The sequence below is a fragment of the Balaenoptera borealis genome, assembly GCF_965194805.1.
Source record: "Balaenoptera borealis genome assembly, chromosome: 3".
NCBI lineage: Eukaryota > Metazoa > Chordata > Mammalia > Artiodactyla > Balaenopteridae > Balaenoptera > Balaenoptera borealis.
Window position 1 is genome coordinate 123,977,035 of NC_138866.1, and position 14,850 is coordinate 123,991,884.

A 14,850-nucleotide genomic window follows, 5' to 3' on the forward strand; every position below is an offset into this window, starting at 1 on the left:
CCACTGTCTAGTAACATTTATCATGTGGATTACCTATGACTGCAAGCCTAATGTTTCACTGCCCCTGCAGCCCCAGAGCTCTGTGAGTGGAAAAACCAACTCCCTGATCCTCTTTCCTCACCACTTTGCCCATCTTCCTTTTTACTCCACATGGTACCTCAGCAGTTGTTCTATAATTATTGCTAGGTAACTCCCTCTGAGTGAATATTTTGCTTCCAGCAGATTTTTTTCGTGTGAAATTGAGAATTATACCCACTTATGAAAATTTAAATTTTTGAAACCTTTCTGAATCTTCACTGGGTTGTTTTTCTTTTTTTTAGAAACAGAGAAAGCCCATAATCCTGCTTGAATCCTTTTCAAATTATCACTGGTTAGGTCCCATTTGTTTATTTTTGTTTTTATTTCCATTATTCTCAGAGATGGATCCAAAAAGATATTGCTGCAATTTATGTCAAGGTGTTCTGCCTATGTTTTCCTCTAGGAGTTTTATAGTATCCAGTCTTACATTTAGGTCTTTAATCCATTTTGTTTATTTTTGTGTATGGTGTTAGAGAATGTTCTAATTTCATTATTTTACATGTAGCTATCCAGTTTTCCCAGTACCATTTATTGAAGAGACTGTCTTTTCTCCATTGGCTATTCTTGCCTCCTTTGTTGTAGATTAATTGACCATAGGTGCATTGGTTTATTTCTGGGCTTTCTATCCTGTTCCATTGATCTACATGTCTGTTTCTGTGCCAGTACCATACTATTTTGATTACTGTAACTTTGTATTATAGTCTGAAGTCAAGGAGCCTGATTCCTCCAGCTCCGTTTTTCTTTCTCAAGATTGCTTTGACTATTCAGAGTCTTTCGTTTTTCCATACAAATTTTAAAATTTTTTGTTCTAGTTCTGTGAAAAATGCCATTGGTAATTTGATAGGGATTGCATTGAATCTGTAGACTGCATTGTGTAGTATAGTCATTTTAACAATATTGATTCTTCCAATCCAAGAACACCGTATATCTTTCCGCCTGTTTGTGTCATCTTCAATTTCTTTCATCAGTGTCTTATAGTTTTCAGAGTACAGGTCTTTTGCCTCCTTCAGTAGATTTATTCCCAGGTATTTTATTCTTTTTGATGCGATGGTAAATGGAATTGTTTTCTTAATTCTTCTCTTTGATCTTTCACTGTTAGTGTATAGAAATGCAACAGATTTCTGTGTATTAATGTTGTATCCTGCAACTTTACCAAATTCATTGATGAGCTCTAGTAGTTTTCTGGTAGCGTCTTCAGGATTTTCTATGTATAGCATCATGTCATCTGCAAACACTGACAGTTTTACTTCTTCTGTTCCAACGTGGATTCCTTTTATTTCTTTTTCTTCTCTGATTGCTGTGGCTAGGACTACCAAAACTATGTTGAATAAAAGTGGTGAGAGTGGACATCCTTGACTTATTCCTGATCTTAGAGGAAATGCTTTCAGCTTTTCACCATTGAGTATGATATTAACTGTGGGTTTGTCATGTACAATGGAATGTTACTCAGCCATGAAAAAGAATGAAATAATGCCATTAGCAACAACATGGATGGACCTAGAGATTATCCTACTAAGTGAAATAAGCCAGGCAAAGACAGTTATCATATGATATCACTTATACGTGGAATCAAAAAAAAAAGATGCAAATGAACTTATTTACAAAACAGAAATAGGCCCACAGACATAGAAAACAAACTTATGGTTCCCAAAAGGGAAAGGGGTAGAGGAGGGATAAATTAGGAGGTTGGGATTAACATATACACACTACTATATATAAAATGGATAACCAATAGGGGCCTACTGTATAGCACAGGGGACTATGCTCAGTATTTCATAATAACCTATAAAGGAAAAGAATCTGAAAAAGAAGATATAGATAGATAGATATAGATTTATAGATTATATAGATAAAACTGAACCATTGTGCTGTACACCTACAACTAACACAATATTGTAAATCAACTATACTTCAATTAAAATATATATATATCAATTATTACTGAAAGGACTTGGTCGGGAGATGGTATTCTAAAATCAACCTTTTTAACAAATGTGCTCCAGTAAAATTGTTTTCAGTGCCAAGAAAGATCACCCTGAAACAAGACAATTTTCTTTCTTTTTTTTAAAAATTTTTATTGGAGTATAGCTGCTTTACAATGTTGTGTTAGTTTCTGCTGTACAGCAAAGTGAATCAGTTATATGTATACATATATCCCCTCTTTTTTTAAAAAAAAAAATTATTTATTTATTTATTTATGGCTGTGTTGGGTCTTCGTTTCTGTGCGAGGGCTTTCTCCAGTTGCGGCAAGTGGGGGCCACTCTTCATCGCGGTGCGCGGGCCTCTCACTATCGCGGCCTGTTTTTGTTGCAGAGCACAGGCTCCAGACGCGCAGGCTCAGCAATTGTGGCTCATGGGCCTAGTTGCTCTGCGGCATGTGGGATCTTCCCAGACCAGGGCTCGAACCCGTGTCCCCTGCATTGGCAGGCAGATTCTCAACCACTGCGCCACCGGGGAAGCCCTATCCCCTCTTTTTTAACAAGGCAATTTTCATTTCATGTTGTGTCTACTTTTGGAATGACTCATGTTATTCTGCCTCCTAATTTTACTTGGAGAAAACAAGTACAAAACAATGAATGACATATTCTAACCTTTTCTTTGGTTTAGGCTAATAACAGTTGTTTTACATAGCTTTTTTTTAAAATCAAAGCATAGTTTATTTACAGTGCTGTGTTAATTTCTGCTGTACAGCAAGGTGATTCAGTTATACATATGTACATTCTTTTTTATATTATTTTTCATTATGGTTTATCACAGGATATTGAATATAGTTCCCTGTGCTATTAGGACCTTATTGTTTATACATTCTGTATATACTAGTTTGCCTCTTAACATAGCTTTTAATATTTGAAAATAAATGGTAGTTTGTCATTTTCTTTGGGCAAAAAGAATGCCCCATGTTATGTAAATAAGAAGATGGATCTGCTGTGACCTAAACTTCGTGTTGTGTTTTTATAGTATATTTACATAGTGGCAATGATAACAGAAGTGAGAGTTGACACTTGCTGGCATTCCACATCTCCAAGCCCTTTTTAGGCAGCAGTAAATGTTCATATTTCATAAAGAAGCCAGCAAACCTTTTGGACCCCCAAAAATGATACTGGGCTGTCTTTCCCAGGTTGCCTTTTACTTACCATGTATTCCTAGTTCTTGACAGGTACTCATGGACAAAAAAGGGGCCAAATAGTTAAGCTATTCTACTTAACTATTTTATTCTCTAAGCTGCTCTAGGTTGTTCTGTAGCAGAACTAACCAGCCCCTCTTTCTTCTCCATCAGCCTTGCTTCTCTTCCTCCATTGTCCCTCTGGACACAGTTTTTTTATATGCAAGTAGTCTTATCAACATGGAGCAGTGCAGACCACATGGTATAATGGAGAACAGACAGGCTCTGCAGTCAGATCTGAGCTTAAATCTCTGCTTTTCACTTGGTAGCTATGGGATCATGGGTTAAATTACTTGTTATAACAGAGCCTCAGTTAAATGGTAACCCTACCATGTAGGGTAGGGCTTGTTGGCTGCTAAAAGTGTGTGTATTTATTAAGTGCTCTGCACAAAGAAAGCACTTAGTTAATATCAGTGGGGTTTTTCTGGTAGTTGTTATTGTTTTGACTCCACTTACCCTACTTAATTAATGAACTTTAAATCCCTAAGTCTGTGTCACTTTGGGTTCTAAGAATCTATGATCTATTAATTTTACTTGGTCATTTGTTTTTTTCACCCTAAGTCCAAACTTCATCCTGGTTAATTTTGGCCCAGCCTGTCAAGATCCTTTTTGGATCCTGATTTGGCCTCTAGTTTAGTTTCTTTTTCTTTAACTTTGTGCCACTCCTGAAGTTGATCTATAAAAGATATGTATCTTCATCTAAATCATTGAAGAAATATCAAACAGTTTAGAGAATAGTCCAATTTAGCACTTTATTAATGTTGCCAAGTACTCCATTTGTTGTGTTATCTTCTCAGAGATATTGTAATTCCTTGGGATCAGAGACCATAGTAAATACATTGATTATAAATCATATGGTATCTTAATAAATATCATTTGAATACATGAATGAATTCGTTTTCTGAGACATGGAAGTAAAGCAGTAAAAGAGCACACTGCTTCAAATACTTGACGCTGTGGACTTAAAATATGATCACATCTCAATCTTAGCCAAATAAAGCCCTACTGATTTTGACCACTCTGTTAGCTAGACTTAAAGCAATATTTTTTTATTCCATCTTTAAACTTCTGTGAATTTGTGTGTCTTATATCTGTAACTGCTTTCCTCAGAAGGTCAAGGGGAATGCTAGAACTATATTCTTGGTTGTTGTCCTTATCACAGTTTTAGAATCAGAGTACATGGGTTTATATAAGATTACCCCTGTTTTAATCTATGATGAAAAATAAATTCTTCCTGCTGCTGTGGCTTTTATAAAGTATACCTCTCTATTCATATCAAACAAATTAAGTTGCTTTTTGCTTCTTTAAAGTATATACATTTATCTATCTAGTAAATCAGTCTCAGGTAGAACAATAGTCACTGAATACAGTAAAAATAAATAAATTTAGGATGATGTGAGGTAGAGCCTTGCTTACTAGGAAGATCACAAATTTACTCTCCAAAGTAAAATAACATAAACTTGTGCAATTTATCTACTTGGCAATATTGCGTTTGCTTGATCCTTTGAAGTTGGTGGGGAGGCAGAACTTAACATTTATTGAGAGCATCCTCAGTGCCAGTCACTGTGTTAGATGCTTTGCGTGGCTTCCCTTGTTTACTCCTCACAGTCACCAGCAGCCATGTATGTGACCACTGCCAGAATGAGGGTCAGGAGCAATGATGTTTGGGGCATGACTGCAACCTGAAAGAGAGCCATGATACTCTTTTTTCAAAGAGTGTTTATTCTTTCCAAATGGCAGAGTGTTCAGAATTACTCTCCCATGATTATTGAGGTTTCATCCATAAAGGTGTCTGTTCCTTTTTCTTGGTCTAGTGATACTCACAGGGTAGCGACTGATGCAGTTCATTTCATAGTGGAAAAGGGATATCCCGTTGTATACCAGAAGCAGGTAAATGACGTAGGGCTTCTGATCCTGATACCCAGGGAAACTGTTCCCTAGGGATTCCTTTCTTGGGATCAGTTGTATTTACGTATGGACATGGGAATGGGATTGCCACATCTAGGAACCATTTGAAATAGACCTTGTCCTTAGGGAACTTACAGGGAAATGAGGTGGGTTAAACTCTAAATATCATTAGTACTAGCCTGCTGTGTTACCTTTGTGGAGTAGCCAGCCTGGTGGTATATGTAAGCTCTTCATAAAAGGAACATTTTGTTACGTATCTAATGTCTGCAAACTTAGTTTCCTCAGATGCCTGGCCTCATGTGCCTGGCCTATAGCATGCTTCTTATTCTGGTCTCTTGACTCACTTGTCTGTTCTCTTTGGAGCTCATCTATTGTTAAATCTTTGCCTTTCTCATCAGTTTGTAACACAATCCAGACTCCGTTAACCCGTTCTCACCATGAGCTTCCTTCCCTACTACCCTTTATTTCTTCTTGGCTTGTCATATTCACTTCATATTCGCCTCAACTACATTCCAATTTGTTGTTCCCTTTTTCTGGGTGTTATGAATACTACATGTTCTAGGCATTGCAGCTGTGCCTCTTCTAAGCAGCTATATTTTATGCCATAGGATGTTTCCCTCAATGGCCATACCTGGTTAAACCAAGAATGGACATTTGACGCAAAAGCAGCCAATCTATAGACCAGCCAGCAATATCAGACTTAAAACGCAGCCCCCCAAATTAAACTGGTCCAGTCAAGTTTCTCTCTCAGGAATTTGCAGTTGGAAAATTATAAAACTCCAACCCATTTTGTGTGTGTGTGTGTTTGAATTTGAAAAATCATGTAGAGTAACTTCTGGGACGGTCATTACAGGGCTATGTTCACTCCAAGTTTAGCAGGACTAATGAAGGCCAGTTGGAGGGAAAGGAGGAGACCAGAACTGCTTCATGAGAGAAAAGGAGGCCAGAAATGAGAGTAGGCCCAGTCCACAGAGCTGGCATTGTTCCTGCCCTCCTGAAGTCTGGTAGTTCATTTTCTCCTGGATTCACGTGAAAGTTCCCAACAGCCTTACAGTAAATGCCTCTTTTTACTTGACATATTTTGAGTAAATTTCTGTCCCGTCCAACCTAGAGCCTGACACTTTTAAATACAAATATTAAAGATTTTTTAAAACTCTAGATTGGGTTGAAAATATGGGACTATGTTATAGAACCTTCCTTGCGACCTCATAGAATTGTTTTTCTAAATTCTTTCATACCAAGGAAGAATGAATGAATGCCCACATTTTAAAGTAGAAATAGAGAAAGCACGTTTTACAAGTTCTCTAGGGTATAGTTCTTTATGAACATTAAATGTTTCTACAAGCTGGGACTGGCTGAACTTTCCTTTTTTCTCCTAACCCCAGTTTGGAGAATCTGTATAGAAAATTATACACATTAAACATTCTGTCCCTGGATGCTAAGGCAAGCATACTTCAAGTAACATACTCTAGAGTGCAGAGCGTATTTTCAGGATCAAAGATTGGAAAACGTATTGTGTATTGTTCTTTAATAACAGTACATAAGTTCTGCAAGAACAAGTAACAGTACTACTCATGTTCTTTATAGCCCTCAAGTGTTAACTTTCTTGGTTGGCCCTTGGGTCTCGGATTGATTACCTCATTATTAACTTTATAATTAGGACTTAGTTTGAATCCCAGTAGCACTGTCTTATTTTTACAAAAACTAGAAGTATATTTTCTTAGACTCTATTTTCTCAGACTGGATCATAATGGACCATAGTCCAACTTTTTAATAAAAAATGTTTGTTCATGATGAACTTAATCATTACACTAGTTATCTTCTAAAATTAGAACCAGTTGCCTGTTTTGAAGCTGAGGTTAAGATGTTTTGAATGTGAGGAGATTGCAAGAGCAGTCACCCCCCAACCCCCCACTCAAGTCCTGACAGCATGATGCAGCTCAGAATGTTAATCCTATACTACAAGGTAAAGCTTTATTATATTTTTAAGAACTGAATAATATGCCTTTATTTTAAGATTTAACAGTGCAGTTTCAACTGCTAGGAGAAAGATATAGCATTGGTAAAAGACAAATGATTTTTTTGTTAAGTCATTTTTATAGTACTTAAAAGAAGGAAGAAAAACGTTGACTTATTTCAGTTCAAGCTTTTTCTGGACTTGCAATTTTGTTCTTCTCAGGGAAACCACACAATATCTCCATATTATTAAACATCTATCCCAAAGCATGACATAGTCAAGTACCTGATGCAAGCTTCAGAGCATTGCATTATCCTATTCCTCTCTCTCTCTCTTTCCCAATAAGAAATGCAAAACTTCATTCTAGATGGGGTTGTTGTTTTACCAAAATTGCACTGGTAGATGCTGGATTCATGTTTTCTGATAAAATTTGCAGTTCTGAAACTTTTTTCTTAGCCCAGTCTACATTAAGGCATTTTCTTTCCATGTATAAAGTTCTCAGGTAATATTTTGTTGGTTGAACATTTTTGGTTACGTTTCTACTTAAGAAAAATCTTTGACTTGGACTGTCACTGTTAAATAACTCCTGGGGCATTACTCACAACTTCTTTGAGGCTCTAACTTGCTTGCTATTTCCTTTACACTAATGCCTTCTCCAGGGAATCATTTTCATCAAGCCTAGCTGTTGATTCAGAGATCAGGTTATTGCCTTACTGAAAATAAAAATTCATATAAATAGTTCTCAGCATTGACATTTGAGTTAATATAAATACAAATCTCTCTCAGTTTTTCAAATTTATGCATTCCAGCAAAGATGGTTGTAAAGCTAATTTCTATTAAGTGAATCCTATTTTCTTATTAATTTCCTTCTAAAATCAGCAGTGTATTTCTGTGAGGAAAGTGTCAATGCACTAAACAGTTGAGGTAGAGTTTGTGACCAAGTCCTTTGGTGTTCTAGACAGTGTAACACAGCAGTCTTACTGAAATACTCTGTAGCACTTTCAGAATTATGAACTATGTAGCACTTTGCTAACTTTGTAACCTCTTTTCTTTTGTTACCATCTGGGACTTAGATTCTTGAGAAACACCTAAATAGGATGAAGATTATAATATCACATTTTACAAATATGTATACAGTCTAACACATAATGTATTTTAGGCTAAAATCTACTTCTATAAACATATTCACTTTCCCACTTGATTAGTTCTAGAACTGAAGCCAGGAATATCTGTATTTAGAATTAGAGAAGAGGGAATATAATGCACTAATGGATTAAACTCAGCTGGGATTTAGAGTCAGAGCATTAGAGTTCAAATACCAGCTTTGCCAGTATTTAATGTGAGACCTGTCTCTTAAGACCTTATTGTGCTGTAGTATTTTTCATCTGGGAAATGGGGGAAAGATTTCCATCTCACAGGGTTGTTGTGAAGGTGAAATGCTAATATGTAGGAAAGGGCTTTGTGAATTGTCACACTCTAGCATGGGGTACCAGTGGCACTGGGTCAGAATGCGGGATTGCCCTCACACTGCAAGGTGTGTAATATCCCTTGGCCCGTTAAATACCTCTGCCCTCAGTCATTGTGACAACCAAATATGTTATTATACCTTTCCACACATACCTAGGAGGTTGGTACAATTCTGATTGAGAGTTGTGTGCTGAGCAGTAGACTTGTGGAAATAAAACATTGTCCATACTCGCAGCGGGCTCATTCATTAAGAGGTGAGCTAAACAGGGGAAGAGGTAATTTAGTATGATGTGCTAAGTATAACTATAGAAGTATGCACCAAGTACAGAGATAACATGAAGGTTGGAGTAATTAACTGCCATAGGAGGACACAGAATCTTTCCTGTAGGATATGCCATCTAAATTGAGTTTTAAAAGATAGATTCAGAGTTTGCCAAATTAACAAATCCTGCTAGGCAGAGAGCACAGCATGTGCAAGATCATGGAGGCCTGAAATAATAGGATGTGCTTGGGAAGCTGTACACATTTTGATATTCTTAGGACACAAATGTTCTAATAAGAGGAAAAAATATTAGAACACTGTCAGTACAATATAAAAAATAATTAAGTCTGAGTGAATTGGACAAAATGACTAATTCAGGGAGAAGTAAAAGGCATTTATTCCTTATTTATTTCACATTTTGGCAAGAAAAGTTTATATCTATTTCATTCACTCATCTTTCTATTAGTGCTGCCACTACCTTAATTTAAGCCCGTATTGCTTATGCTATTTTAACCAAAGAGGAATTCAGTCATTTAATATATTCTTTTATTGCCATGTACTTAGTACTTTGTTTAGTATTGTGGGTAAAAGATGAGTGAGAGAGAGAACCTTTACAAAGAAGTTGTTTTGAATCCCTGCAAAACACTTGGCATTGTCAGAAATACAAGAGTAATAAAACTTTTATAAATATATTACATTTATTTAACAGAGTTTTTGGCTTGTCTTCACCAATTTATCACATTATATAAATGAAGAAACTAAGGCTTAAAAAGACTGAATGATTTACCATCAGTTATCATACTGGCAGCTAGGACTGCGCATTCTATTCTGGTACTCTTCCTTCTCTACTTTATTGCCTACATGATATCACCAAAGAGAGATATTATCAGTCTGCAGGTATTTGTTAAATTTCTTCTGAGATATGTGAGATTTTTGTCTTCAAAGAGCTTACATCACAACTGGAAAGATAAGACTAATCAGTAAGTTACTCTACACCACACAACAAAAAAAAATTAAATTATTGAAGGTGTATGCAGAAAGTGCGATTTAATTTAAGTTTGAGTCTATAAGGGTCCTCAGTGGATCTCTTACAAAGCTGGTATTTACAGGGTAATGATGGCTATACTTTTGTTTCTGATATGTGAATATTTAACTTTTAAAAATTTAATAAAAATTGAATATTTCTTTGATATCTTATAACAAATTACTGTCATCATTCCTGTGAGTAGCTTGGGGGTTTTTTGTTGTTGTTATTTAGTTTATTTGTTTAGTTTTTTACTTTTGGTGGAGGTGGTATTGTTTGGTTGATTGGTTTAGGGTTTTTAAACCAATTATTGTAGTGGCTTATTGGTGTGGGTACAGAAAATGCTTGTGGAATGATTTTTCCCTCCTAACAAGTTAGGAGCCAAAGAGGGACAAGAGGAATGATCTAACAGAAATTGGGAAAGATGAACCAAAACTACTTGTAACTATCTGTATGTATGAGACAAAATGTTCAGAGAAGATCTAGCAATGAAGTCTGAAAAAGCAGTGCAACGTTTCTGTGTTATCTTAAACACCCTTCTCATGACTTAAATCAGGTGGCAAATATGGAGTAAATTTATCATAAGACTTATTTCCCATCAGTAACAGATGTGGGAACTATAGAGGTGGGAACCATGCGCCACCCCATGTATCTGCTACATTATAGCCCCTCATTAAATGCTAATAAAATGGTATTTGCCAGTGTGGGTGAAATTTAGGATACAATCCATTGTTAATAAGCAATTCCTTATTTCTAGGCAGGATTATTGTAATATAATTCTAAATGTCTATTTTTAGATCAAGGTTTACTAGAAGTGAATAACTTTCCCCAAGACAATAAAAGTAAAAACATTGTTTTGCAAGCTAATTAGCCATAGTGATTGATAAATACTCATCTCCATTTGACATATTGAGGCATTTTGTTTATGTCTCAGAAGGCTGAACAGAAATGGTTACAGTTGACAGCTGTTGTACCACTAATAAGATTAAAGTAAAGAAATTAGTTGTGTCGACTTTAATCTGCTGTTTAACACTGCAAACCACCTGGGGTCTTATCCAGAGCCAACATGTTTAATCGTGACTTTAAAATTATATAACCAGATCCTACTTAAGAACATATCTAAAGACTTGCTAATCATAACTGTCTTGTTATTAGACAAGACAGAGTTTAACACTAGACTTTAAAATTAATGTTTTAATTTGATGCTCATCCTACATTTTTAAATACATGTTTGTAATCTTTGAAACATAACACCTTCTCAGTGGGAGGTTAATTTTAGGAAATGCAGGAAGTCTAATTAGGTTGTGCTTAAAATATATATGGTTTCGCATTTTAAATTAGAATATGTCTGTGTGGAATAATTAAATTGCCTATCTAATTGTCCCAAATTCACCAATTAAAGAAGAACCCTTGAAATAACATATCTACTTGAAAGTTTCTTACTCCTGCTCTGAGGCATCATTATACTTAGGAAAATCATTTAATTAAAATATTAATCTCAGTGTTATTAAAATGTTACATTGTAGACTATGATATGCAATGTAATAATCATTTGTGATTGTTACATTGAATTTTGATGCAAACTGAAGTGTAGGATGCACATAATTTACATACCCATAGTAAAGATAAGTTGGTCGGCAGCATTATTAGCGTCTCTTCAAGACCCCTTGAGCTGTCTTGATTTGCAGTTCCTGGATGTTGGCCCCCCTGCTATCCCCGCCCACCCTAAGTGTTCTAGCTTCAGAATGGAGGGAGTCAGAGGTAGAGAAGGCAGTGTGGATTTACACTAGTCATCACTGTGCCAGTGGGAAAAGTTTTCCTCTTTACCCGCAGCTCACACGGATCCAAATGTCCAAATGTCCACTGCAAAAATACCTCCAAATTCTGTCACAAGTCCACATTCTCTGTGGGCACAAAAATATCAAAACTGAATCATCTCTTCCTTATTAAATTTTCTGCATCATTCTTCTGTCCTCAGATTTCTTGCTGAGAAGACATTTTCTTATTAACCAAGACTTGCTTATTCAATATCTTCAAATTTTATCAATAAAATAATAATACTTTAAAAGATTTCCATATATGCAAGACCACATATAGAACTTTTTGCAAATACATTTTCCATGTTAAATACTATTTTGCTTTGCTTTTATTCAGTTTATTTTATTCTAATCAGTACTATATGTCTAAAATCTATTTGGTACAACAGACCAAGTGAACATTATTAAAATGAGACTGCTTTAGAAAATTTTCTCCCTTGCCTCAATAAATAACTTTATAAGCATAATCAAATAGCACTCTCTGGTAACACTCCATGTTAGCATTCCATGTTGGTTTATAATTTTAAATTCACTGGTTCAGTAATATACACTAGAGTCTTTCTACTTTCTGTAGAGAAGAACTAAGAGATCTGATACTAAAAGATTTGCAAATGAAAGCTGATTTTATTTGTTTTAAAAATTGAAAAATCATGAACCTTCCACATGTTTTCCAAGCTGGGTAGTGTTCTTTCTTTACCTTTTTTGGTTGAGGAAGAGAGTATTATATTCATTTGCTCTGTTGTCAGTGTTTATTTTTTAGTTCCTGATATGTATAGACCAGGAAGTGTTTTATGTGCTTTGGGTACATTACAGAATAAGAGGTAATAAATGTGCAAAAGCTTTGAATAGATACTTCACCGAAGAAGATATACAGATGGCAAATAAGTGTATGAAAAGATGCTCTACCTCATTAGGAAATACAAATTCAAACCACAAGAAGAGACTTCATCATACCTACTAAAATTTCATAAAAAAGAAAACTGATACTACCAAGTGCTGGTGAGCATGCAGAGCAATTGTAACTCTTACTTACACTACTAGTGGGAAATGCACAATGGAACAGCCACTTTGGAAAACAGCGTGTAAGTTTCTCATAAAATTAAATATATACTTACTATATGGCCCAGCAGTCCCACTCCTAGTTACCCCAGAGAAATAAAACAAAATATGTGCTCACAAAAACCTGCAAATGAATGTTTATAGCAGCTTTATTCATAATTGCCCCAAACTTGAAACAACCGAAATATTCTTCAACTGGTAAAGGAATAAGCAATCCGTAAGCATGGAAAGTATCTATGCAATTAAATACTATTCTGAAATAAAAAGGAACAGACTATCTATGCATGCAGCAACACGGATGAATCTCATATGCATTGTACTAAGTGAAAGAAGCCAGAGTCAAAAGACTACATATGGAATGATTCGATTTATATGACTGAAAAAGACAAAACTACAGAATTAGAACACAGATATGTGATAGTCAGGGGTTAGGAGAGGAGATGACTAGAAAGTAACCACCCAGGGGAATTTGGGAGATGATGGTTCTATATCTTTATTGTGGTTGTGGTTTCACTGCTGAATGCATTTGTCAAAACCCTGTGCACTAAAAAGGGTAAATGGTAACTGTGTATAAATTGTACTTCAAATTTTAAAATTACATATTGAAAGTGCAAAAGAGCACATGATATATAAATGAAAGAAAATTCATTTATCATTAGACTTTTCAATATCAGTGTTTTATTTCAGAAGAAAGTGAAGTAACATTTTTTAATATACTCAAGAAAAGAAAGATACATGCCAAGGAGTTTATATTCAGCAAAATTGACCTTCCCTTATAAAAGGCACAGGCACTTATCAATATGCAAGAACTCAGGGAATATTGTTCCCACAAGACTTTGCTAAGGAGTCTAATAGAGAACAAGCTTCAGACAAGCAATGAATATAGATATATTGACATGTGGACTGATAGTGAACATTAAATATGTAATTATGGCACTAAAACTAAAGAAGATTAAGAGGGAGAGTGTAGTATGAGATGACTGTATGTTCTGACGATGTAGCTAGTACAGCCTCTTTGGAGGTGAGGAATAGGTACGGCATATGCCAAAATATTTTTAACTGTTTTCAGTAATCATAATTAGTGTACTATTAATTTTGTTATTCTCAAACTGCTGTGTGTTATAATGTAGCATAAAGCAAATAAGTAATTATGGATATTCTAACTCTGTCATCCTTGCTGCCCTTAAGGACCAGGATTCTCAGTGTCAAAGAGAGGAAAGAGAGCTGTTATATATTGATAGAGGAGTTTGAAGAAAAAATCCCGTAGTCCTGAGTTTGAATCTGAAATAGCAATATGAATTTACAAGATACTTGATCTTTAACTGGGGGATGGGGTTCCCACCCCTAGTCATTCTAATGAGTGTTTAAAAAAGCAGAATAGTGGAAAATGTGGTTAATTAATGTGTTAGTATGTTCCACAGTTGTACATTCTTGCATATTCTCCTTGAAAGAAGGAAGACAGTTGTCCCTTCATTTAGTCATCTCTGTGCTCAGCCAGCTCTGTGCTGCATACTATGAGGGCCCCAAAAAGGATGAATCAGGCAAGGACCTTGCTTAGCGCTAACTTAGAGTAGTTGTATAATAGAATAGAGTTTTCAGTGCTTTGACACTAGTCTCAGTTTTTAGCCTCCAGAATTGGCACATGCAGCTTTCAGGTGGGCCAATCCTGCAGGGCCAGGCCTACATCACAGGCCCCGTGCTGTGAGGGGCCACTCACTTGGTGGGTCCAGTTAGGGCGTTAGAATTCTAACTGCAGTTGCATCTCCCTAGTTTCAAATAATTCTTTTTAATAATATCTTAAAAGTTATTTTAGTTTGGAGCTTTATAAAGACAAAGCATAATTTGAGAATGGCAATGCATGTAAGCTATATACCATTTATTAAATGATTAATGCAAAGAAAATGTACATGGTAAATTATAATATGTTTGAGAGCTCTAGTTTTAATATTCATTTCTCCCTTCCCTAGGAAACTGGTATTACTCCAGGGCTGTGTGTTCTGGTTCAGTCCAGATAATCTTCTTTCCTTAAACTATATCATTTGCTGTGTTTTGTGATGTTCTGTCTCTTTCCTACACTTATCCACATCAAGCCAATCCTTTTCTTACATGAGGGCT

General features: G+C 35.7%; 1 protein-coding gene across 9 annotated transcripts in view; it reads left to right on the forward strand.

Annotated features, from left to right (window-relative positions):
• SCAPER (S-phase cyclin A associated protein in the ER) overlaps positions 1–14,850 on the forward strand; it is a 487,034-nt gene that overhangs the window by 331,643 nt on the left and 140,541 nt on the right. Inside the window, exon 1 of one of the 9 annotated variants that reach the window (XM_082386966.1) lies at positions 7,002–7,115. The exons of the other annotated variants lie outside the window; for them this stretch is intronic. The gene's annotated coding sequence lies outside the window, so the exon portion shown is untranslated. Of the gene's footprint in view, positions 1–7,001; positions 7,116–14,850 lie in introns of those variants that run through there. 9 annotated transcript variants of the gene reach the window in all.